Source organism: Dasypus novemcinctus, chromosome 18, assembly GCF_030445035.2.
Source record: "Dasypus novemcinctus isolate mDasNov1 chromosome 18, mDasNov1.1.hap2, whole genome shotgun sequence".
Classification (NCBI taxonomy): domain Eukaryota; kingdom Metazoa; phylum Chordata; class Mammalia; order Cingulata; family Dasypodidae; genus Dasypus; species Dasypus novemcinctus.
In genome coordinates this window covers 44,044,322-44,072,014 of record NC_080690.1, presented here as the reverse complement: position 1 = coordinate 44,072,014, position 27,693 = coordinate 44,044,322, and the positions used below count along the sequence as shown (strand labels likewise).

General features: G+C 41.6%; 1 protein-coding gene and 1 pseudogene across 1 annotated transcript in view; one reads left to right on the top strand and one right to left on the bottom strand.

Annotated features, from left to right (window-relative positions):
* LOC101438307 (estradiol 17-beta-dehydrogenase 8 pseudogene) overlaps nucleotides 1-15,082 on the bottom strand; it is a 44,727-nt pseudogene extending 29,645 nt beyond the window's left edge.
* Nucleotides 1-27,693, top strand: part of GPT2 (glutamic--pyruvic transaminase 2) — a 166,522-nt gene that overhangs the window by 116,079 nt on the left and 22,750 nt on the right. The gene's annotated exons all lie outside the window — the stretch shown is intronic.

The window sequence follows — 27,693 nt, the reverse complement described above, 5'->3', positions numbered from 1 at the left end:
AAAAGATGGAAGCAACCCAAGTGTCCATCAACTAATGAATGGATAAATAAAATGGGGTGTAAATTATTCAGGAAGCAGACTTGGCCCAATGGATAGGGCGCCCGCCTACCACATGGGAGGCCTGCAGTTCAAACCCTGGGCCTCCTTGACCCATGTGGAGTTGGCCCATGCGCAGTGCTGATGTGCACAAGGAGTGCCGTGCCACTCAGGGGTGTCCCCCGTGTAGGGGAGCCCCACGCACAAGGAGTGCGCCCCGTAAGGAGAGCTGCCCAGCGCAAAAGAAAGTGCAGCCTTCCCAAGAATGGCACCACACACACGGAGAGCTGACACAACAAGATGACTCAACAAAAAGAAACATATTCCTGGTGCTGCTGATAAGGATAGAAGTGGTCACAGAAGAAAACACAGCAAATGGACCCAGAGCAGACAACTGGGGGAAGGGGGGGGGGGGGGCGGGAAGGGGAGGAAAAGAAAAACATAAACAATATATTATTCAGCTGTAACATGGAACAAATCCTAATAGGTGCAACAACATGGGTGAATCTTGAAGACATCATTTGCATGGAATAAGCCAGATATAAAACGACAGATATTATATGACCTTACTTATCTGAAACAGTTAGAATAAGCAAACTCATAGAGTCAAAATCTAGCTGTGTCTTCATATGGAGACTTCACTAGGGAAAAATCTTTTTACAAGTTCCCTCAGGTTGTTGGTAGAACTCGTTTCCTTGCAATCGTGGGAATGACATCCCCATCATATTGCTGTCAGCAAGGACCACTCTCAGCTCTGGAGTTCACTTTGAAGGCCTTGCCACTTGGTACCTCACACACTTTAAATCTTTGATTTTAGGAAGGGTCCAGTGGTTTAAAGAGCCATCCAGAATATTTTCCTTTTTTATGAACTCAAAGTCAACTGATTAGGGACCTTAATTACATCTGCAAAATCTCTCCTGCTATATAGAGAAACATAGTAATGCAAGTGACATCTCATCATATCCATAAGTCCCATTCACTCTCAAGGGGAATATATACACAACATATAAAACAGGGGTGGGAATCTTGGGGGCCACCTTGGAATTCTGTTTCCCACAATATAGCATGGCAAAATAGGAAGCATATCAAAGTGCTTAAGAGCAAGGGCTCTGGAGCCAGGATGCCTAGGTTCAAAGCCCAGGACCATTTACTAGCTGTGAGGCCTAATGGCTCCATGCTTCAGTTTCCTTAGTTGTGAAATGGGAGAATGATAGCTATCTACCATGTAGGATTACTATGAGGGTTCAGTGAGGTAATGCAGGTAATTCCTTGGAACAGTTTCTGATTAATAACTGTTCATACTATTGATATGATTTACAAAAGTATGCAAGTTGTGAATTCTGAGATTTAATTACTTCATCAAATTGTTAAAAATTTTAAGAAGTGTGAAAATAGTTTGCAATGTAACATCTCTGGAAACAGTAGAACAAATGCTAATTAGAGGAGCTCTCAAATAGTCTATGAAACTCAAAATACTAGCTACAATGACAGAGAGAACAATGAAGAAGAAAAGAAAAAAGGGAAATGTTCTAGAATTAATGAGATAGAAACACCTGAGGTAACTAATCCATGAGCTATTGCCAACATTAAAATGAGACACATGCATGCCAAACCATCTTACAAATATTCCTTTCTTGTTCAAAAAATAAATCTATGTATTTAAGCATGTTGATGGTTATCCAAAAGTGATAGGGATGGATGTTTAACAGAGCCTGGTTTTCTCTTCCAAAGCCTGCTTTTGACTATCAACAATGTTATTCTCTCAGGAATTTAACAGTTTATCTCATTAAGTGGAATTGTTTATTATGTTTATAGTTTAAAAAGAAATCAGGAGTCAGTAAACTACAGCCTATGGGCTAAATCCGGACCTCTGCCTCGTATTGTAAATAAAGTTTTGTTGGAACACATCCATGCCTATTCATTTACATAAGGACCATGGCTGCTTTCATGCTACAATGACAGAGTTAAATAGTTGTGAGAGAGATCAAAAGGCCTATAAACCCTAAAATATTTACTGTCTAGTCCTTTACAGAAAAAATTTGCTGACTCCTGCAATATAATAAATAAATAAAATCATATGAATACTTATGAAGACCTGCCAGAACAGTCTGTCAACCCTGTGATATTGGATTAAGCCTGTTTGTGAGAACTGTGCCAAGAAAAGAAAGAGAAGAGGCATCTCCACTGCCAAGCTCCAAAAGGTGGGAAACACAGGGTACCAAAAATGAGTCAGATCCATTTCCATTAGAGATTTTGTTTTCAAATCAGCCTTCCTTTCACAGGGATCCATGATTTCGGTGAGGGCTCTTTGGATGACAAAGAACAGCGATCCGTTTGAGTTTGCCCAAGTCCAGATTTCATATGGGATTGGATTGTTTGAATCAAGACCAGGAACACCACCAAGAAATTGGAACCAGAACAAGTTAGCTGTCTGCCCCACTTCCAAGCCCCATTCTGTCCTCTCGACCCACCAGCTTCCTCCACTCCTAACTCTGACTTACCAATGGCTTTCTTTGGCTTTTTGTGGCCACACCTACTTTAATGTTAAAATTAAAGTAGTACATGCAAAAGTAAAAAAAAAAAATTATATCTTTCTCACTATAGACCCCCACACTCTTCCCCAGGAAGCAATTAATATTATATACAGCCTTTTATGTATCATCAGCTCAGAAATTTTCCATGCATTTACAAGCACATATATTGCCATTTTATTCACAAATAAGGACACACAATGCAGTTTTTCCATCTTCACCAAATTTTCATAAAACTCGTATCCAGGAACAGATTGCTTTACTAATTTACCTTCTTTGGCCAAAACAGAATTCTTGTTAGAAAATATTCCTTAAAATAGTTTTAAATTTTTCTATATTTTTATTCACTCTTTAGTTTCCAATTTTAGGTTTCCAAATCAGATGAGTTCCTTTTTCTTTTCTTCTTTATTTCTCTCCCCTTTCCCCGTCCGCCCCCCCGGCCCCCCTGCCGCCAGTTGTCTGCTCTCAATCAGATGAGCTCTTGAGAGGCATATTAAAGGGTTTAAAATTTAGACCAATAAGATAAAATTTTAAAAATAAAAATTAAAAAACAAATCATTCATTCCTAATAAATAGTACAGTGCCATGTCCTAGTCATTTTCAGACATGCTGACCAAGGCTGCCTGTGGCTGGGACGTGTTTTATTATTTCAGATTCACAGTGCTTTCCTCCTTGGCAAAAAACATGTCAACTTACATTTTGCAGTGGGCATAAACCTCGGTCCACAACGGAGGTGTGCAAGAAATACAACTTTCTCTATTGTTCTATAAATCAACTTAATTTTTACCTAGGACCACCCATTTGACTGAGGTTGTGGAAACTTAATTGTAGTCAAGGTGGAGTTCCTCCCTTGCCTGGGATCGTGTCTAAATTTCAGGGGCTTTTGTCAAAACAGGAACTTGGCTTTAGTCCTTGATGTTGCCCATCGGGTGTCCACAGAGCTGTGCCTTCCCCTGTCTGTCTGCCTAGTCCCTCTGGGTAGCTCTGTCTACACTGTTGTAAATGGCGTCAAGGTCATTCTCTGCAACTTCCATGGCTGTACTTGGGCTTGGGAATGACTGTCACTTTCTGAGGCCACATCAGCCTAGTCTCCTATGCAGTCACTTCCTCTCTGGACTTTTCCAACACAAGCCTACTCTGCTCTCAGTTTCTTGGGTTTTAGTACTTCTTTCTCCTTGTCTAGGGGATAGTGTTGGGGGCTCCCTTTATCCAAGAACCACCTGTGTCTTGACTTTTATCACTTCCCCTCCATGCCTTCCCTTCCCTCTCAGTATCCCAGCCCTCAATTAAGGTATCTTTTTTAGTCTGGGATGGAGGCAGGGGGGTAAAGGGCAAAGGGACAAAAGGACATATTATTCTGCTACAGTGTTATCATTCTCTTAGCATTGCTTTTAGGTTTATGTTCTGGAAAGCTACCCAGCTGGCCCTCCCTCTACCTATATCTAGCCCCAGCAAAACAGCTCCCTCCTGCTAGTTCATGTAAAGAGGAATCCATCAGAAATGCTCTACCTGGTCTGCATTTAATTTTTCAGAGAGCTCTGTTCCCTAGTTTGGTCTTCCTCTTTCCCACTTTTAAAAAAAGATTTATTTATTTATTCCTCTTCCCTACCCCCACCCCCCTCATCGTTTGCACTTGCTGCCTGCTCCTTGTGTGTGCACCTTCTTTTTAGGAGGTACTGGGATATAAAAACTAGGGGTCTCACATGTGGGAGGGAGGAGCCTAATCGCTGGAGCCACCTCCGCTCCCTCTATCCCACTTTACAGGGTTGAAAGGGGCAGGGGATTTGATGACCCTGAATCAGAGGTAAGAGGTTCTGTTCTTGGTCTGCTTCTGAGGAAAGAGGGCCTATACAAAATAGCTCAGAGGGTCCAGGCAGGAGGCTGAGCTGCCAGGTCTGGAAAGTGGTCTGTATTAAGTCTTTGGTCCTGGGATTTGGAACAGTCCAGGGGTAGGGTTGAGAAGGTACAACCACTTTTGTCTCTCCAGCTCACACTGGTCCTCTCTGCTTTCTGGACTACTGGCCTTTGTGGTTTCCAGCCTTCAGCCCCATCTTCCAGACACAACCTTACCCAGGTCCTGCTGACTTTAGACAAAGGGAGATAAAAAATCATAAGTCCAAGATACTGTGTATATGTCTCCTGATTTAGGGTTCTAGCATGCAGCCCAGAATTTAGAAACTCTTAAGACAAATGAATAAAAAGGAGTATATATTCTATTAGATTGAGAAAAGTCAGGTCCTTTTTAGGTTTATTATAGTATCATAAATTAAGCTTTTAGGGAAAAAATGTAATTATGTACAGTTTTGTTCATGACATAGACATTAAAATGTTAGTGTCCAACATAGTCTGAAAAATTGAGATGTAGACGGCCACCATGAGCTCAGATACTGTTATAGGAATTTACCATGCATGCCTCAGTGGTGCCTGCGCTGCTCTCCTCCCAGCAGGCTCTGTAATCTTAGCAGCAAAGTGTCTTATTTGTGTCACTGAGCTGTTGGTCAAAGTGCAGCAAAGTCTCTGATCTGTTTCATTATTTCAGCATCACTTACCATGTTCCATCATCTGAGGTCTGATGTTTTCTAATAATAATTACACTTAGAATTTAGGAAAACACTCAGGAAATACATGTGCATAGCATGTAATCTAAAAGTCACTAAGACTTCATAGGATCCCTTGGCAACAGGAAAAGTGGATGCTGGTTAGGAAGTGACATAGTTTTCCACGATAAACAACATTGTACCAAGAATTCCAAATTTTGGCTGGCAGGTTCAAGAGTATTATTTCAAAAGTTGTACACTTATAATAAAGTGCTGTGCTGTTATTTATTGCTTTATTCCAACAATGTGTAAAGTGATGACTTTAAAGTCTAAAATGTTTAAGTAATGGTTTTGTACAAGTTTGCACAAGGTTTGTTTTGCTTCCTATTTTTGGTTATTTTCTCTTTCTCTTTAGGACACCTCAAAGAAAATCATTTAGACCAAGAAGATATCTGGTATTCTAGATCAGGATTTGGAAAATCAATTAGGTGCAGAGAAGCATGAATGGGGTAAAATAGGTGTGATACAATATGGGTTGGTGAGCATTGTGGCGCTCTGTGGGACTCCCACATCAATTAAAGGAGGAAGCCCCTTTCCGGGTCCAGCTGTTTGTAGCCAGATGGAAATGTGAGCCCAGTGTTGCCAGGACTGCTACTTCAAAGAAATATGGAGGGATGCAGATTTGACTCAACTGATAGAGCGTCTGCCTACCACATGGGAGGTCCAGGGTTCAAACCCAGGGCTTCCTGATACATGTGGTGAGCTAGCCCATGCACATGCCACGCAGGGGTGTCTCTTGTGTAGGGGAGCCCCACGTGCAAGAAGTGCGCCCTGTAGGAAAGCTGCCCTGTGTGAGAAAAGCACAGCCTGCCCAGGAGTGGCGCTGTACACACAGAGAGCTGACACAGCAAGATGATGCAACAAAGAGAGGCAGATTCCTGGTGCCACTGGCAAGAATACAAGCGGACACAGAGGACACACAACGAAGGACACAGAGAGCAGGCAATGGGGGGGGCGGGGGAAAGGGAGAGGAAAAAAAAAAAGAAATATGGAAATCCAGATTTTCATGTCAAGTTTCAGAATTGGCCTACGGTTTGCCAGATTGCAACTTCCGTTCCAGACATTTTGGTTTATACCTCTTTTGTAATAAAAATGAAACCATTACAGCATGTTTTGGCATCATATATCAAATAGATATAGACAGTAGGGAAATTGCTTTTTTAAAAAATGTCTCCCCCTCAGATGGTTTCCTCATCTGTCTGCTCATTGTCTGCTTGCTCTGTCTGCTCATTGTCTCTGCTCGTCTTCTTTAGGAGGCACAGGGTACCAAACTCAGCACCTCCCATGTGGGAGGCAGGTGCTCAACTACTTAAGCCACATCCACTCCCAATAAATCACTTTTAATCCAATAAAGAGAGTGAGATATTAAAACCTCTTCCAAAATGGTGGCAATATTGACATCATTCTCCAGAGAATAAGAGTAGAGCAAGAAGAATTTGCAGAGGTTGGAAAATGCCTTTTTAAAAAAGTCATGACGAAAGCTGCTGAAGGAACCCTTGGAAAATCTGAATACATTCCAAGCCACCAAGTGCAGAGGAAATACCTCCAATTCCTTACATTTATAGTCTTCATGCCTCCTTGGTCTCCTCTGGTCTACAACATACCTTCAGTCTTTCCTTGTTTGTCATGACCTCGACAGTTTTTAGAGTAGTGGTCAGGTATTTTGTAGAATGGGTCTTAATCTGGCTTGTTTTAATGTTTTTCTTGTGGTTAGATTGGAGTTATGGGTTTTGGGGAAGAACATCACAGACATGAAATATGCCTCTTGCCATGTCATATCAGGGTACATGCTATCAACATGACTTATCACTGGTGGTATTAACCACTTACTTTTTTCTCATTCATTAAATTCTATTCTTTGGAAGCAAACCTACTCTGGAGATGGCAAAGGAGTTAAACTACACTCCTGGGGGGAGAGTATTTACATAAATTTTTCTGTAAAGATTTGTCTCTTTTTTCCCATTTATTTATTTGTTCAGTCATTTATTTATGTGAGGATGGGCCTATGTATATTCATATTTTGGGTTTAATCCAATACTGTTATTATAATCTGTTTTAGTTTCCTAGGTAGCTGAAATAAATACCATGTAATGGTTAGGCTTAACCATGGGAATTTTTTATCTTACAATAATGAGACTGAAAGATACTCCAAATCAAGGGGTCATCAAGGAAATGCTTTCTCTCTGAAGACTTTGTCCTCTGGGGATGGCTGCCAGTAATTCTTGGTCCTTAATTTGTCACATGGCAGGGTACATGGTGGCATCTCTGGGTTCCATTGATGTTCAGCTTCTCACTGCTCTGTCTGTGGCTTTCTTGCTCCATGTCTGAATTACTTCCATTTATAAAGGACTCCAGTAATAGGATTAAGATCCATCCTGGATGTAGCCTCATAAAAGGTCATACTTACAATGGGTTCACACGCACAGGAATGGAAAATGCTAAGAACATGTTTTTCTGGGGTACCTACAGCTTCAAACCACCACACTCCACCCTCTGGACCTCCAAAAGATGTTTTTTTCTATATGCAAAATACATTCATTCCATCACAATATTTCATATCATTAAACCAATTAAATTCCATTTAATTAAGCATAAAGTTACTCTCACATTTGTCTACAACTAATTAAATACAATTCTTGGCATAGAGACACAGACTTTTGAGTTTAAAACATTCCCAGCTGCAAGATTATATATATATATATAACTCCCATTATCATTTATGTGATGATGTGTAGGTTAATCAAATTAAAGTAGCTATACTATCTAGAATAAAATACAATGGAAATAATTTACTCATAAGATTCATATTTAAATCAGTTTTATTTACAAAATACTATCCTAAGAATTCTAATTCATTACGTGAAGAGAATTAAATTGCCCAGGGTTACATGGAAGTGGCAGAGAAGCCTGATACCTGGGTCCACTCTTCTCCACATCCTCAGCAAAATTTAGTTTTTCTTTGAGGATTCAGGAAACATTTCAGAGTCCCAATTCTGCATATTAGTGCTAAGTGGTCTGCAGATGCGTGGGTACACCACAAACCAAGATTATGATTTCTTGAATTTTATCAAGAATTTTCTTTTCTTTTTGGTTATCTGGATTTGCTTTATTTTCTATATGTTTTAAGTTTATATTAAGAAAAAACTGTAAACATTTTGTACTTACTTATTTAGAATAATGACAGTTGGCTGCTCCTCCCTATCCAGAGATTCTCCCTCTGTTTCCAGTCTTGGAATATCAGTGTTTAATTTTATTAAGGGGGCAAGTGGACTTGGCTCAATGGATAGAGCATCCGCCTACCAATGGGAGGTCCACAGTTCAAACCCAGGGCCTGCTTGACCCATGTGGAGCTGGCTGACGCACAGCGCTGATGTGCCCAAGGATTGCCCTGCCATGCAGGGGTGTCCCCCGCATAGAGGAGCCATCGCACAAGGAGTGTGCCCCCTAAGGAGAGCCGCCCAGCATGAAAGAAAGTTCAGCCTGCCCAGGAGTGGCGCTGCACACACGAAGAGCTGATGCAGCAAGATGGCACAACAAAAAAGAGAGACACAGATTGCTGGTGCCGCTGACAAGAATAGAAGCGGACACAGAAGAACACACAGTGATTGGACACAGAAAGCAGACAAGTGAGGCGGAGGAGGGGAAGGGGAGAGAAATAAAAGTAAATAAAAAAAATAAAGGGAAACGGACTTGGCCCAGTGGTTAGGGCGTCCGTCTACCACATGGGAGGTCCGCGGTTCAAACCCCGGGCCTCCTTGACCCGTGTGGAGCTGGCCCATGTGCAGTGCTGATGCGCGCAAGGAGTGTCGTGCCATGCAGGGGTGTCCCGCGTAGGGGAGCCCCACGCGCAAGGAGTGCGCCCCATAAGGAGAGCCGCCCAGCGTGAAAGAAAGTGCAGCCTGCCCAGGAATGGCACCGCCCACACTTCCCGTGCTGCTGACGACAACAGAAGCAAACAAAGAAACAAGACGCAGCAAACAGACACAGAGAACAGACAACCAGGGGAGGGGAGGGGAGGGGTGATTAAATAAATAAATAAATCTTTAAAAAAATTTAAAAAAATAAAAATTTTAATAAGAGAATTTCTCTTATACTGATACACCTTTTTTGATAATATTTTGTATATCTTCCATCTCACTTTGGCTGTTTAGAAGGTCAATATAATATAGGTTTTTATGGCCTGTTATATTATTTTTTGTCTTAATTTCCATTATTTTAACAATATTAACCCTAGTTTGGATTTCAGAATATGATACAATAAGCTAATGTGGGCCTCCCTTGTGCTACAAACAGTAGATTAAAATATTTTTAAAAATTGAAATCTATGGTCAAACTCAAAATAAATAAAGAGAATTTCTCAGATGCCAACACCAGAGTGGTACCCATGCACGTTGGTGGCATGATGGCCCAGGAGGTAGGGGATCTAGATATAGGACCAAACAGTTCACTGGCCTCAGTGAAATTACAGACATGGCCTCCAGCCCACGTGCAGTAGAAAGAGGGATCTGAATCAAGCATAAATTGAGGGCCTGGAATGGATGCACTTTTGCATCCAGGAGACCAAAAAACATTGCCTACTTACCCAAGGAAGGCCATCTTAAGCTCAAACTCCAAACCTGTGCCACACATGAATATGGAATCCAAATGTTTTCTTCCGGCTCACTGGGAATTCAGAGCCAATAAATTAACATAAAAGTGAGTCACAGACAGATGATGTCCCTGGAGTACTTAGCTGAGGCAAACTTAGACCAGCTCTATGCACCCATTTCTATAAGCCAGAGCTTACAGAACACATGCATGTGCATATTCACACTCATGAACACATTCACACACACATGCACCCATGTGCATACACACTCGCACACCCCAGGAAAGATAAACTCATGTAGAAATTGATATAACATTAAAGAATATCAGCAGACATAGCAGTAAAAGGATTAGTACCTGAGAACTTGAGATAATTGAACCAAGTGAAAAAGATCTCTGGAAAAAAATAATTAGATTTGATGAGATACTTGAGTCTCCATGTTGAAGAAACACCCTAATTCTGAGACAGGATAAATAAAACCTAATGTTCCCTTGAGGTATTTGTTTTGTCAGTTCAATTTTTCAGAAATTCCATGTACTTAAAGTGGGCCCCACAATACCAAAAAAGATACATTTGGAAGGATTTGGGACCACCTCAAAAAAAGAGGTCTCCTACACCCCAGAATGCATGGATGCCGTGACAAGAAATCAGACTCCTGAAATGCTTTTTCCCTTGAAGAGTCTCCCACAGTGCCCTGGCTCCAAGGCTTGGTGCCCACTGCATGTCTTAACCCATTCCAGCAGACACAGGATTAAAAACGTGGTGGGTCAACATAAAAGGAAGATTAAAGCAGCTGAAAATGAGTGCTTGGCCCAGTGACATATCTGAGTTGACAAGACAGCTGCCTTCAAGGTCCTGAAGCTGACAACTGATGGATCACCATATGAGGAGGGGAGGTAGAGCTCCTGTAACCACAGCCACGGATATGCTGCTTGAAACCACCCATCACTTAACAAAGGCAATCACTAAAGCTGAAAAGGGAAAGTTTAGAATGTGTGCCAGAGGGAATGTGCTGCCAGTAATACTGTCCTCTAGAAGAGAGGACATTTCCAAGGAGAGAGGACCCACCCCTATCTAGCCCATGTAGCATATAAGGGAGTTGCTGCTGCCAGTAGCTGATTAGTTAGATCCCTGGAGACAATAAGACCTGCCACTTAGTGTTCTCTTATTTCTCCTTCAGGAACCTCTCTGTCTGATCCATCCCAGGCTCAATTGAGCCCCCTCTCAGACAATAAAGGATTTGTCTGGCCTTTGTCCCCAATCCTGGGAGACAACCACTAAATCTTTGGAATTTCCCTTGATAGGAGCATCTTTGTTATTCATGGTGGGCTCCAGACCACACGTGATAGTCTATGCCATCAGATTGACTGAAGGTGGAAGGGCAAACCTTTGGTCTTAGGGTGGGGCATGGCCATACCAGAATGACTAGCCAGGTGATAGGGGGTTGGGGCTTTGAGCCACACCTTATCAGCCTTATCTTCATGGAGGGGCTGGGGGCTGGAAATTGAGTTCATACATGTGAGCATTGATTCAGTCAGTCATGCCTACATAGTGGAACCCCAATAAAAATTCAGGACACCGAGGCTTGAGTGACTTTCCTGTTTGGTAATACACATTGTATGATGGGAGGGTGTCACAGGGATAGGACATGGAAGCTTTGCATTTGGGGATCCTCCCAGATCTTGGCCTGTGTGTCTCTTCTCTTGGATCTTTCTCATTTCTATTCTTTTTGCTATAATAAACCTGCAATAGTAGGTGTATTAGTCAGGGTTCTCTAGGGAAACAGAACCAACAGGAGATATCTGTAATTGGTATGAAATTTTATAAAATTGTCTCATGTGACTGTGGGGATGCACCAGTCCAAACCAGGGTTATGATGAAGGTCCTAAGGTAGGTTAGTATAGGAAAGGAGGAAAGGCCACTGGTCAAAACAAAGCTGTAAGCATCACAACTGAAACCCAGCAAAGAATAGGGCCACAGGACCCTGCCTGGAAAACCCCTGAGGAAGGCAGCTGCTCAAAAACAGATGAAACCCTTACAGTGGAAAGCCTGCCAAGAACCTATGACATCCCACATGAAACTCCCCAGCTCAAAAGGAGCCCTGGATAACTCCAAAAAAAAAAGGCCTTGCCATTGGTTCCCTGAAACTCAGGTGCAACTTGAGTGGCCCATAGTGTAAACCAATAAGAAGACAGAAAAGCAACCAATTAGGATGGCAAATAGCTAAGATCTCTCCTTAAAATGGGGAGAGGGATGGAGGAAAGGCCAGACTTAAAAGACCCCAGCCCCAGCCCCAGGGAGCCCCTCTCTCGAGCATTTTCACACCCATGTCTCCAGTGCATACTTTCCATTTTCTCATTTCTCAATAAACTCTTTGTTTGCCTCCCCTATGGTGTGTCCTTAAATTCCTTTATGCAACATAGCCAAGAACCTAGAAACCCATCTGCTGGCAACAGTCCTTGATGAGTTCCTAGGAGTTGCTGTCTGTCTGAAGTAGAGATGAAATTCTCTCTCTGAATGCTGAAATCATTTCCCCTTTTAGGGTCTTCAAAACTAATTGGATAAGATGTTACTCATTACAGATGGCAATAAACTCACTGATTATTAAAGTCCATGAAATGCCCTTGTATTACAATTAGTCTAGTGCTTGCTTAACCAAACAGCTGGGTACCAATGCCTAACTGAGTTGATAACATTAGCCTAAACATCACAGTCCACACTTGTCAACTTGGCAGCCATACACATCACCTTAAACTATACTTAGTCTCAAAATAAAAACAGTAACAGATATCTATCTATCTATCTATCTATCTATCTATCTATCTATCTATCTATCTATCTATCTATCTATCTATCTATCTAGATATAGATATATATATAGATATATCTATGTAACAATATTCATCTGTCCTATGTACAGCCAGAAACACACTAAATCCCTCCAGAATACGGTGCAAGCCCTTGGGTAATATTCACTCAAACTTGACATCCTTAAATACTATCGCATGAAACTTACACAATTTATGTCATATGATAAAGGGAAAAGTTAAGGGAGAAAACAAAGATATTAATAATTGTACATATATAAACAAGCTCTTAACAAAACAAGGAAGAAATATTCATGATTGTTACAATCCTTGTTTCCGTAACTGATAATGTGGTCAAAGTTCTTCTTTATCACTACCTTCTTCCACTACCCAACCATCTTCCCTTACTGTCAGCAAGCACCTCAGCTAACTGTGGTTCTTTGCCTGGTGGGGTGACCTAAACTTTCATTCCTGAAGATTCTGGGCCATTGTTAGTCCTACATGGACTGACTTGATGCAATTTTCCATTGACTTTAATCACAGGGCATGGTAGTACTAAGAGACCCTAGGGGATTTCCTATATTCCAGGCAAACTCTTCTTTACCTCAATTTCAGGTAAAATCCTATTTTCCCCTTGATAGTCAGGATCAATCACCCCAGTCAGTACAGTAATTAATTTCTTTGCCTGGTGATTCAGAGGAACATGGAGCCCAAAGTAGCCAGGGGGCAGTTTTTAAGTAAAATGGAATCACTTTTTTCCCTGGTAAAGCACTACTTCCTTTGGAAATAAGACCTAGACCAGCAGAGCTTAAGGTTGCAGGGACAGGAAACAAAAATTTTCCTAGTGGATCACTAGACTTAATAGTGAGTGGTTCCACAACCATTTCTACCTCTTGATTCCTGGACCCATGAATCCTGGCTATGGGAGAAACAGTACCATAGAGTGGATGTTAATTTAGAGCATAGGCAGCCTCCTGGAGAACACTGCCCCAACCCAGCAAGGTAATGACACCTAGTTGGTGCCATAATTGAGTCTTCAAAAGGTCATTCCACCATTCTATAAATCCAGCTGCTTCAGGATTATGGGCAAAATGGTAAAACAAGTGAATTCCATGAGTATGTGCCCATTCCTGCACATCATTTGCTGTAAAATGGGTTCCTTGATCACAAGAAATGCTATGTGGAATAACATGGCAGTGGATAGGACATTTGGTAAGTCCATGGATGGTAGTTTCAGAAGAAGCATTGCATGCAGGGAAAGCAAACTCACATCTGGAGTATGTATCCTAGCTAGAACAAATCAATAGTACCCTTTCAAAGATAGAAGTGTTCCAATATAATCAACCTGCCACCAGGTAGGTAGCAATCTGATCACCTCAGGGAATGGTGTCATATTGGGGGCTGACTGTGGATCTCTGCTGCTGTTGCATTGGACACTCAGCAGTGGCTGTAGCCAAGTCGGCCTTGGTGAGAGGAAGTCCATGTTGCTGAGCCTTTGCCCTACAATCATGGTCACTTTGTTCATGAGTGCATTGGGCAATGACAGGAGAGGCTGGGGAAAGAGGCTGAGGGCTAGCCACAGAGTGGGTCTTCTTATCTACTTGATATTAAAATCTTCCTCTGCTGAAGTCACCCTCTGGTGAACACTCACATGGGACACAAATATTTTCATGTTTTTTACCCACTCTGAAAGGTCTATTGACATACATCTTCCCCAGACCTCTTTGTCACCAATTTTCCAATCATGTTCCTTCCAAGTCCCTAACCATCCAGCAAACCATTAGCAAAGCCCATGAATTAGTGTACAAATACACCTCTGTTCATTTCTCCTTCCAAGCAAAATGTATAACCAGAGCACTGCTCTAAGTTCTGCCTGTTGTGAGGATTTGCCCTCACACTGGCCTTCAGGGACATCCCAGAAAGAGGCTGCAGTGCTCCAACTGTCCACTTTTGGGTAGTAGCTGCAAATCATGCAGAACCATCTGTAAAACAGGCCTGAATTTTCTCTTCCTCTGTCAACTAACTGTATGGAACTCCTCAAGTGGCCATAGCTATGGACTGAGAAAGAAGGCAATGTGGCAGGAGTGGTGACCATGGGCATTTGGACTGCTTCCTCTTGCAACTTAATTGTGCCTTCAGAACCCACTCACTTCCACTTTATGATGGAGTTTTGCTGTGCATGCCCAACTTTATGGTTTTGTGGGTCAGGCAATACCCAGGTCAAGACAGGCAACTCAGATCTCATGGTCAGTTGTGGTTCATGGTTAAGTGTTCAGTCTCTACTAAGGTCCAGCAGAAAGCCAACAACTGTTTCTCAAAAGGAGAGTAGTTATCTGCAGAGGATGGCAGGGCTTTGCTCCAAAATCCTAAGGATCTGTATTGTGATTCTCTTATAAGGGCCTGCCAAAGGTTGCGGATGGAATCTCTTTGCCACTGACACTTCCAGTACCATTGGATCTGCTGGATCATACGGCCCATGTGGCAGTGCAGCTTGCATAACAGGTTGGAATTGTCAAAGAGCATCCTCTTGTTCTGGTCCCCATTCAAAACTAGCAGCTTTTCTTTTCTGGTAACTCAGTAAATGGGCTGGAGTAGCACACCCAAATGAGGAATGTGTTGTCTCCAAAATCTGAAGAGATCAACTAAGCATTGTGCCTCATTTGTGGTCATAGGAGGGGCCAGATACAAAAGTTTATCCTTTTTAGAAGGGATATATCTACATGCCCCACATCACTGGACACTTAGAAATTTCATTGCAATGGAAGGCTCTTTTATTTATCTCCCATCCTCTCTCATGCAAATACCTTACTAGTAACTCCAGAGTAATTGCTACTTCTTGCTCACTAGGTCCAGTCAACATGATATCATCAATATAATGGACCAGTGTGATGTCTTGTGGGAGGGAGAGATGGTTAAGTTTCCTGCAGACAATATTATGACATAGGGCTGGAGAGTTGATATATCCCTGAGGCAAGACAGTGATGGTATATTGTTGGCCTTGCCAGATGAAAGCAAATTGTTTCCGGTGGTCCTTACTAATGGCAATTGAGAAAAAAAGCATTTGCCAGATCAGTAGCTACATAAACAGGTACCAGGGGTATATTTATTTGCTCAAGCAATGATACCACATCTGGAAAAGCAGCTGCAATTGGAGTCACCACTGTGTTAGGTTTATGATAATCCACTGTCATCCTCCAAGATCCACCTGTTTTCTGCACAGATTAAATAGAAGAGTTGAATGGGGATATGGTGGGAACAACTACCCTGCATCCTTCAAATCCTTGATGGTGGCATTTATCTCAGCAATCCCGTCCAGGAATCTGGTATTGCTTTTGGTTTATTAAATGGTAGTAATTTTGGTTTAGAACATTGAGGTGGTGACCTGGCCTTCCCTAATCTATGGGGAACAGGCTCACCCTTCTCAGAGCAATGGAGTATCAACCTCACTCTCCCCAATCCTTGGGGAATGTTTTCCACCATTTCTGTAGCCTGGGTGGCAAAAATCTAACTGAAGAATGGATTGGAACATTCACCCTCTTCAAATGCTGGGGCACACTCACTCTCTCTGTACACATGTGTGGGGTCCCTCTCTTGGCCCAAGGAGATATTTTAATTCCAGACCTCGGCTTCCATGGTTTTCCTCTTAAAGCTGTTTTTCCTTCCATTTTTCCCCCTCCAATTCCCTTTTTTACCAGGCTGACAGTGATTTTGTTCATAGAGCGCTTGCAAAAAGCTTGTTGGTTTAGCATGTAGGAAGTAGGAGGTAGGGAACCAGTCCATCAGACAGTAAGACTTTCCACAATTCTTTCCTGGATAACTACATTTTCAATCCTTGTAAGTTCCAAGTTTAGTTAATTCCTCAAATGGAGCACTATCATTGGGGGTTTGATTTTTCAGAGGCATGGAATTTCTGGAATCAGTTTCTGTTTTCTTTGCACTCAACAATTCAGTTATCAGCTTATCTCTTTCCTCTAACATTTTGCCATAAGATGCAAGGAGAAGTCAGAATGTGTTTTCCACTTTTATTTGGAAGTCTTTTTGGCTAAATATCCAAGCTCATAATTTTTAAGTTCTGCCTTCCATAAAACATCCAGAGTCAATCTTGCTAAGTTCTCTGCAACTTTAAAACATGGATCACCTTTCCTCCAGTTTCCAATAATAGTTTCATCATTTCCTTCTAAGACTTTATCAGAAATAACTTTAGGCTCCATATTCCTTCCAACAGTCTCTTCAAAGAAATATAGGTCTTTTCTATCAAGCATCTCATAATTCCTCAACAACAAAAAAAATACCCCTTATCCATTTATAAAACCATTTCAGCATTTTGATAATTGCAAAAGCATGACCCCACTCTTGGTACCAAATTCTGTATTAGTAAGCCAAAAGGGGTGCTGATGCAAAGTACCAGAAATCATTTGAGGGAAGCAGAGGTGGCTCAAGCAGTTGGGTGTCCACCTACCACATGGGAGATCTCAGGTTCAGTTCCCAGTGCCTCCTGAAGAAGATGAGCAAGACAGCAAGCTGATGTGGCAGACTGGCATGGCAAGCTGATGCAAAAAGATAGTGCAGCAATATAATGCAATGAGGAAACACAACAAGAGATACAACAAGCAGGGAGCTGAGGTGGCTCAAGTGATTAGGTGCTTTCCTCCCACATGGGAGGTCCCAGGTTTGGTACCTAAAGAAAAAAAGAAAAGAAAGAAAGAAAAAAAGAAGAGAAGCACACAATGAATAGGCACAGAGAGCAGACAGTGAGTGCAAACAACCAAGGTGGGGAGGGGGGGCAAGATAAATTAAAAAAAAATTTGTTGACTTTTATAAAGGGTATTTATTTGGGGGGTTAAAGCGTACAGTTACAAGGCCCTAAAAAGTCCAATTCTCACCAAGTCAGTTGCCACATGATGAAGCAAATTGGTGGGTCTGGTCTCTCCTTACTTAGCTGCTCAGCTGCTCTGTTCTCCTTGGCTGCAAACTATCATGTGAATGGCTCATCTCTCTTCCTGGGGCCACAAGATCAAAGTCCTCTTCCATATCTATGGAGTTCTCTCTCTTTTCTTGTGTATCTGCTTCTGTCTCCATGATCGAGTGTCCATTTATATAGGCCACAAAGGGGTTCAGGACTCAAACTGAGTTGTCCTAATGATGTGATCAAATCAAAGCCCTAATCTTAACATAATTTAATCAAAGCCACCTTGGCTGAATCTAATACAATCAAAGTGTATCACACCCACAGACACAGACCAATTTACAAACATAGTCAATATCTCTTTTTGGAATTCATAAATAATATCAAACTGCCACAAATATTTTAAAAATATTTTTTCCAGCTAACTATGAAGGACAGATGTTCATCAGGAGAACCAGCAATCTATTTCTTTTTTGACTTTTTATTTTGAAATAGTTTCAGATTTACAAGAGAGTTCTAAAATAATACAAACCCCATACAGAGAACTCCAACATACCTCCACCCTCCCAGATACCCAAATCACCAATTTTAACATTTTGTCACCTTACCTGCTTATCATTCTCTCTCTCCCCTTTCTCTATCTCATCTATGTATCTATCTTCCTTCCATCCCTTCCTTCTTTCCTTCCTTCCCTTCATTCTTTCCTTCCTTCCCTTCCTTCCCTCCTTCCTTCCTCCCTCCCTCCCTCCCTCCCTCCCTCCCTCCCTCCCTCCCTCCCTCCCTCCCTTCCTTCCTTCCTTCCTTCCTTCCATTTTCTGAACATTTGAGACTAAGTTGGATGCATCATAATATTTGAACACATGATACTTCCATGTGCATTTCCTGTGAACAAGGATATTCACTTAAGTGCAGTTATCAAGTTCAAGAAATGTAACATTGACATGAAGCTTACATTCAATATTCCAATTTTTTCTTATGTCCCAATAATGTCCTTTGAGTCTTTCTCTTCCATTCTAAGATCCCACCCAGTATCATATATTGCATTTAATTGTTATTTTCTCTTAGTTTATCTTTCTTTTTCTTTAATTGTGGGACCATATATACAACATAAGTCTTCCCATTCCAACTCCTCCCAAGCATATCATTTAGTGAGATTAATAACATTTACAGGGAAGCAGATTTGGCTCAACTGATAGACCATCTGCCCACCACATGGGAGGTCCAGGGTTCAAATGCAGTGCCAGCTGACTCATGTGGTGAGCTGGCCAGTGCACAGAGCTATTGTGCACAAGGAGTGCCATGCCACGCAGGGGTGTCCCCTGCGTAGGGGAGTCCACATGCAAGGAATGTGCCCCATAAAGAGAGCTGCCCCACTCGAAAAAAAGTGCAGCCTGCCCAGGAGTGGTGCCACACACATAGAGAACTGACACAGCAATACGCTGCAACAAAAAGAGACAGATTGCCAGTGCTGCTGACAAGAATACAAGTGGACACAGAAGAACACTCAGTGAGTGGACACAGAAAGCAGATAAATAGGGGCAGGGAAAGGAGAGAGAAATAAATAAAAAATAAATCTTAAAAAAAAAAAAGCCTTTGCAATGTTGCAGTATCCTCACTACCATCCATTACTAGAACTTTCCCTTCCTCCTATGAGTTTGTGCACTTTCTGATATTTCTTTGTGTTTACCATGGGGCTTAATTTTAATATCCTATATTTATAATCATCTCCTCTCCTTTGATGCCAACTTAAGCATTTCAATACCATACTAAAATATATTCCTATACCCTCCATCCCCCATCTTTATGTAATTCTTGTCACAAATTACATATTTGTGCATTATTACTTCAAAATATTGATTTATCATACATTTAATACATTTGACTTTTTTCAGACTTTATTATCCCTTTTTAAAGATACATAGATCACACAAGATGTACATTAAAAAATATGAGATTCCAATATACCCCATTTCCAACACCTCCCACTCCTCCCACATGAACAACTTCTTTCATTAGTGTGGTACAGCCACTGCACTTGATGAATACATTTTGGAGCACTGCTACACAGCATGGATTATAGTTTATGTTGTAGTCCACACTCCCAGTCCATTCAGTGGGTTATGGCAGGATATATAATGGCCTGCATCTGTCCAGCAATATCATTCAGGACAATTCCAAAGTCCCAAAAATGCCCCTATATCCCACCTCTTTTTCCCTCTCCCTGCCTTCAGCAACTCCCATGGCCACTGTCTCCACGTCAGTGATATAATTCCTTCCATTGCTAGAGTCACAATAATGCTATAGTAGAATACCATTAAGTCCACTCTAGTCCATATTTTATTCCTCCATCCTGAGGATCCTGGGATGGCAATGCCCACTCCACCTCTAAATTGAGAGGGGCTTAGAGCCCACATGGCTGATGGATGGGATTTGTATTATCAGCAAAAGGGGTGCTGATGCAAAATACCAGAAACTGGTTGGATTTTATATAGGCTATCTATTTGGGGTAGGAGCTTACAGATACCAGGCCATAAAGCATAAGTTACTTCCTTCACCAAAGTCTATTTTCACGTGTTGGAGCAAGATGGCTGCCAATGTCTGTGAGGGTTCAGGCTTCCTGGATTTCTCTGGGCTCAGCTCCTCTGTTTTCTCCACAAGGTCAGCTGTAGACTATGAGGCAAAAGGCTCTGTTTCTCTCTCCCAGGGTTCCAGATTAAGACTTCAGTATCAAACTCCAACATCAAAACTCCAACATTAAAAGCCCTCATGCATTTTATCTGCAAGTCCCCACCCACCAAAGGGCAGGTACTCAATGCTCTACTGACACAAGAGATTTACATAATTACTTAATCAAGTAAACCTATGAATCCAATATAATCTAATATGCCCAGAGGAAAAGATCAGTTTACAAACATAATCCAATATTTCTTTTTGGAATTCATCAATAATAACAAACTGCTACAGGATTCCCCTGTTTGCAGATGTACTCTCTTGGTTCCTTGGTGTGGTGGTTGACCATCCTCATCTCCATGTTAGCTGACCTGGGTAAGTCCAACGAACTGGAGAGGAGGTGTTGCAACTCTGCTTAGGCTCAGGGCCCAGTTGGCACATGAACAGTCTAGAGATTCAAGTCTCCTTGGCATACACCAAACCCAGCACCAACCACAGGTTCAATAAAAGGGACAGAGGAGGCATGTGTAGAGGATACATCTGAGTCCAATTTCATCACACTGAGGAACACAAATTCCAAAGTAGGGCCCACTGGCAAGGTACTGAGCTCCAGAGCCATCTGCCATGACAGTAGGTCCTGGGTGTCTCTATGGCCCTCAGGAGCACCGCTACCTGGGCTTTGTATCTACTTTGGCTGTCTCTGAAATCCTGCTGAGATGTGCATAAATACGACCCCTCTGATGAACTCCTGACTCATTTTGAAGTCTCTTAGCCATATAAACTCATTTGTCTTTACCATTTTCCCCTTTTATTCAATATCCTTTTCTAGTTGCATGATCAGCTGGTGCGTGGTTTTAATCCCTTGGCGCCAGGGAGGCTTATCCCCAGGAGTCATGTCACATGCTGGGGGGAAGGTAATGCATTTATATGCTGAGTTTGACTTAGAGGGTGGCCACATTTCAGCAACGTGGAGGTTCTCAGAAGGTAACTCTTAGGTACCCTGCAGCTCTAGGCCTAGTTGAAATTTTAAGCACACAGGCTTATAAGCATAGTCATCAGTATCAAGGGCCCATCATTGGACCATCTTTCTTCACTGGTTTTTGCCCTTGCACTTGGGGGATTGTTGCTGTTCCACTGGGGAATGTGACAGAGCTCCCCCAGATTGGGAACTCAGTACTCTCTCAGTTGTCATGTGAATCTCTACCTCCTATATCAATACCCAGTGAACATCTAAACATATCTATATACCCTATAGACCTGGAAAACTCCCTACCACCCATGCATCCCCTGTCAATGACATCCCACACCAATGCTCTTCCCCTGGGGTAGTTGAACCCCTCTGTGATTCAAAACTTCTTTAAATATGAAGCCTAAAATATTGCCAAATGCAATTAATAGGAAAATGGAATAGTAATGATAGGTTTAAAGATTAGAAATAAAATACATAATAATTTCAAAAAACTAAAATAAAGTAAAAAATAAGTTGGGATATTAAAAAAATGAAAAATATAAAATTTTTTTTGATGTTTTGCCTTTCACCACTGTAATAGGTGTTGCCCTGTATGTACAGTGGCCAGGCAATCTCTTCCATTTCTTCCTCAGTGTCTTACATATATATATTTTTTATGTCTTCAAAAAAGTTTTAGGTCACAGTAAAGTCACATATAGAATACAGGGGGCTCCCACATTCCCCAAACCCTCCCACTCCTCCCCCCTTCTCAGCAACGATCTTTTTACATGTGGATGTTGCATTTGCTACAACTAATGTACAAATATTGAAATATAGCTACCACCAATGGTTATGTTATGGTTTACATTATGGATTACACTTTAGACTGTACAGTTATATAAATTTTTGGTTGCATTATGGTTTACATTTTGGACCATATATTTCTACAAATTTTTGGTAAAATTTAACATGGCCTGCATCAATCACTGAATCATCATGTAGAACACCTCCATTGCCCACCAGTTACCCCTTCTTTCATCTACTCTATTCCTCTCTCCCACTCCCCTCGGGGTCCACAGTGACAACCAAGCTTCACTGCTTGAAGGACAAGATTCATAGATACTTGCAACAAGGCTGAGGGCTTGACACACTAGTGTGTCCTCCCCCATTGGGAGCCACCCATGCTCTTGAAAGACACCCTTCCCTCTGCTTGAGAACTTCAGGCCTCTCTGGATGGGGGTACAACACCTTCTCTCTCATTGTATGGGTCTTCCCCCACTGATACAACACACTATGACAAGATATGAGCAATCACACACCCCCTAGAAGCCTGACCCAGGTGAACCCTGTGCCAGATACCCCCCATCAAACACCTTAAACCTATAACCCTTGCTTATTGTATTTTCTAAAGAGTCTTCTCATCATTATAGTTTCAACCACATACTTGACAACTTCCCATTTTCACCTGCTTCCTCCCAACCTCCCCCCAATTCAATGGACCATCTGACCCATCCTCCCAACTCTAGCCCCCCTCAAGCCTGCAAAGCCCAACCCAATAGTATCTCTATGCCCCCATCTTATCCCTTCTCTACACAATAACTTACCTCCACTATATCATAGATTTCGCCCATGTAGACACAACCTCTCCCCCCCCCCCATTTTCTGTAAGCCTATCTTCCAGTCTCTAGCTCTTTGAGACAGCTTGATTTGCTTAATTCATATCAGAGAGGCCATGTAGTATTTGTTCTTCCATGTCAGACTTGCTTCAGTCAACATAAGGTCCTCAAGATTCACCCATGTTATCCCGTATGTTAGTACTGTATCCCTTCTTACAGCTGAGTAGTATTCCATTGTACGTATATACCACATTTCGTTTACCCATTCATCTGTTGATGGGCATTTGGGTTGATTCCAACTTTTGGCAATAATGAGTAATGTTACTATGAACATTGGTGTGCATATATCAGTTTGTATCCTTGTTTTCAGTTCTTCTAGGTTATACCCAGTAGTGGAATTGCTGGGTCACATGGCAAATCTATAGGTAGTTTTTTGAGGAACTGCCAAACTGTCCTCCACAATGGTTGGATCCTTCTACATTCCCACCAGCAGTGGATAAGAGTTCCCATTCCTTCACATCCTCTCCAACACTTGTAGTCCTCTGATATTTTAATAGCTGACAGTCTAATGGGTATAAGATGGTATCTCATTGTAGTTTTGATTTGCATTTCCCTAATAGCTAGTGATGTTGAACACTACTTGCGTGCAGCAGCACTGAGCATGAGCCAGCTTACCACATAGGTCAGGAGGCCCTGGGGATTGAACTCTGGACCCTCAATATGGTAGATGGACGCTCTATCAGTTGAGCTATGTCAGCCTTCCTCTCAGGATTTTCTATGTATAGGATCATGTCATCTGCAAGTAGTGAAATGTTGACTTCTTTCTTTCCAATTTGGTTGCCTTTTATATCTGTTTCTTGCCTCAGTGCTCAAGCAAATACTTCTAGGACACTATTAAATGGGAGGGGTGATAGTGGTCATCCTTATCTTGTTCCTGATCTTAGAGGGAAAGATTTTAGGATTTCACCATTGTATATGATGTTAACTGTGGGTTTTTCATATATACCCTTTATCACGTTCATAAAGTTTCCTTCTATTCATATCTTTTGTAGTGTTTATATCATGAAAGGGTGCTGTATTTTGTCAAATGCTTTTTCTGCATCTATAGATATGATCATGTGATTTTTTCCCTTCAATCTGTTTATAGGGTGTTTTACAGTGATTAATTTTCTTATGTTGAACCATCCTTGCATACCAGGGATGAAACCAACTTGATAATGGTGTATAATTCATTTGATGTGTTGTTGAATATGATTGGCAAGTATTTTGTTGAGAATTTTAGCATCTAGATTCAGTAAACAGATTCATCTGTAATTTTCCTTTCTCGTGGTGTCTTTGTTTTGCTTTAGTATTAGGATAATGTCGGCATCATAGAGTGACTTAGGCAATGTTCCTTCTATTTCAATTTTTTGGAAGAGTTAAGCAAGATTGGTGTTAGTTATTTCTGGAATGTTTGGTGGAATTCACCTGTGAAACTGTCTGGCCCTGGGCTCTTCATAGTTGGAAGGTTTTAAATGACTGATTCTATCTCTTTATTTGTGATTGGTTTGTTGAGATTGTCAATTTCTTCTTTTGTCAATGTAGGCTGCTTATGTGTTTCTAGGATTTTGTCCTTTTCCTCTAAATTTTCCTTCTTGTTGGCATATAGTTTTTCAAAGTATCCTCTTATGATACTCGTTATTTCTTTGGAGTCAGTGGTGTTATCCCCTTTCTCACTTATTTTGTGTATTTGCATCTGTAGCAGTTTGATATGGTTATGAATTCCAAAAATAGATATTGGATTATGTTTGTTATCTGGTCTGTACCTGGGCATGATTAAGTTATGATTAGGGCTTTCATTGGACCCTGTCATTAGGACATAAAATGCATAGCAAAGGACAGAGTTGAGGGTTTTTGATGTTGGAATTTTGATGTTGGAGTTTGATGCTGATGCCTTAAGCTGGAGCCCTGGGAAGTAAGTTCATAGAAGAAACAGAAGCAAGCCCTAGGAAAGGAGGAACCCTAAACCCAGAGAGAAGCAAGACTCTGGAAGAGAGGAACCCAGGAATCCTGAACACCAACAGTCATCTGTCAGCAGCCGTCTTGCTCCAACACATGAAAATAGACTTTGGTGAGGAAAGTAACTTATGCTTTATGGCTTGTTATCTGTAAGCTCTTACACCAAATAAACACCCTTTATAAAAACCAACCAATTTCTTGTATTTTGCATCAGCACCCTTTTGGCCGAATAATACATAATTTGGTACCAAGGAGTGAGGAAGTGCTTTTGCGATTACTGAAATGCTGGAATGGTTTTATAAATGGGTAAGGGATATTTTTTGGAGGAATTGTAAGCTGCTTGGAAGAAAAGATCTACAGTGCTTCAAAGAGACTGTTGATAGCAAGATGGATGCTAAAGAGACTTTTTATGATGCCTAGAAAGTAAATGATGACACTATTATTGGAAACTGGAGGAAAGGTGGTCCACGTTTTGAAGTTGCAAAGAACTTAGCAAGGTTGTCTCCTGGTGTTGCATGGAAGGCAGAATTTGAAAATGGCAAGCCTGGGCATTTAGCTGAAGAACTTTCCAAAGTAAACTCAGAAAATGAGGCTTGGCTTCTTCTTGAAGCTTATAGCAAAATGCTAGAAGAGAGAGATAAGCTGAGGACTGACTTGTTGGGCACAAAGAAAACAGAAATTGTTTCTGGAAAGTACAAGCCTCTGGAAATCAAGCTCCCAGATGAAAGTGCCCCATTGGAGAACTTAACTAAACTTGGCACTTGTAAATTATGATTGAAGATGCAGTTATCTTGGAAAGACTTGTGGAAAGTCTTACTGTCTAATGGCCTGGACCCCTGCTTCCTGCATGCTAAATGAACAAGGTTTTTGAGAGAGCTGTATGAACAAAACTACTGCCAGCTTGGACTAAAAGGGACATGGGAAGAAGAGATTGAAGGAGAAACAGCTTTAAGAGGAAAACCATGGAAGTTGAGATCTGGAATTAAGATGTTACCTTGGGGGAAGTGGGTGTGGCTCAACTGATAGCACATCCACCTACCATATGGGAGGTCCAGGGTTCAAACCCAGGGCCTCCTGGCCTGTGCGGTGAGCTGGCCCACGTGTGGTGCCGCCACGCACAAGAAGTGCTCTGCCACACAGGGGTGTCCCCCACATAGGGAGCCCCATGTGCAAGGAGTGCACCCTGTATTGAGCCATCTGGAGTGAGAAAAGTGCAGCCTGCCCAGGAGTGGCACTGCACACATGGAGAGCTGATGCAGCAAGATGATGCAACCAAAAAGAGACACAGATTCCCATTGCTGCTGAGAATACAAGTGGACACAGAAGAACACACAACAATGGGGGGGGAGGGGGAGAGAAATAAATAAAATAAATAAATAAATAAAAAGACATTATAGTGGGCTAAGAGAGAAACCCCACCCAAGTGTACAGAGAGGGTGAGTTTGCACCAGCCGTTGAAGAGGGTGGATGTTCCTGCCTGAAGTTCAGGGAGAGTTTTGCTGCCCAAGGTACAGAGAAGGTGCAGCACATTCCTCAAGAATTAGGGAGGTTGAGGTCAATGCCCCATAGGGCTGAGAGGAAAGGACCTGTCCCCAAGGATTAGGGAAAGCCAGGTGGTCAACTCATTGCTCTAAGAGTGTTGAGCCTGTATGCCAAAGGTTAGGGGAAATGTTGTCTTCATGTCACTGTACTAGGGGGGTTAAGAATCTAACTCAAAGATTGGGTAAGGTGTGGCAATCACCCCAACAATCTTGTAGGGTGAGGTCTGGAGCTTAGTCGACACCCACATGCTTGATGAGGGTGGAACCAAGAAAATGGCCATTGGGCAAGCATGTGGAAAGGGTGGGTTCCCATAAGGCACCAAAGAGAATAAGCCATCATCTTAAGAACAACTTTCAGACTGAAATCAAATAAAGGATGCCCTGCAGGTTTCTTGAACTGTAGAGGACCCATGACTCATGTTTCCCTCCCAGTTTCTCCTTATTTTAATGAAAATGTTTTTCCTTTGTCTGTCCATTTGTGTATTGGAAACAGATAAATTATTTTGTAAGTTTCAGAGGTCTGTAGCAGACGGGACTTTGCCCTAAGACAAACTGTGTTTCTTTAATTTGATTGTGATATGATTTAGCGCTTGCATTGTTACTCATTTAAGGTTGTTTTTTTGAATATTGTAATGTCTTTTTGGAAATCAGAGGGTGAAGTGTAGCAGCTTGATATGGTTATGAATTCCAATAGTAGATACTGGATTATATTTGTTATCTGGTCTGTACCTGGGCATGATTAAGTTATGATTAGGGCTTTGTTTGGGCAACATCATTAGAGCATTGAGTCCCCACCCCTTAGTGTGTGGGGACTTATAAATAAAAGGCATGGCAAAGGACAGAGTTGGGCATTTTTGATATTGGAGTTTGATGCTGATGCTTTAAGCTGGAGCCCCAGGAAGTAAGCTCACAGAGGAAACAGAAGCAAGCCCTGGGAAGAGATGAACACTAAACCCAGAAAGAAGCAGTACCCTGGAAGAGAGGAACCCAGGAAGCCTAAACTCTCATAGACGTCTTTCAGCAGCCATTTTGCTCCAACCCCTTTGGCTGACTAATACAGCATCTTCTCTCTTTTATTCTTTGTTATTCTAGCTAAGGGTTTGTCGATTTTATTGATCTTCTCAAAGAACCAGCTCTTGGTTTTGTTTATTTTTCTGGTGCTTTCTTATTTTCTATTTCATTTAGTTCTGCTCTAATCTTTGTTATTTCCTTCTTTCTTCTTCCTATGTGGTTTTTTTTTTCACTAATTCCTCCAAATGTGCAGTTAGTTCTTTGATTTTAGCTCTTCTTTTTGATATTTGAATTTACAGCTATGAATTTCCCTCTCAATACAGCTTTTGCTGCATCCCATAAGTTTTTTTTTTTGTTTTTTTGTTTTAAAGATTTATTTTATTTATTTAAATCCTCCCCCCCCCCCGGTTGTCTGTTCTCTGTGTCTATTTGCTGCGTCTTGT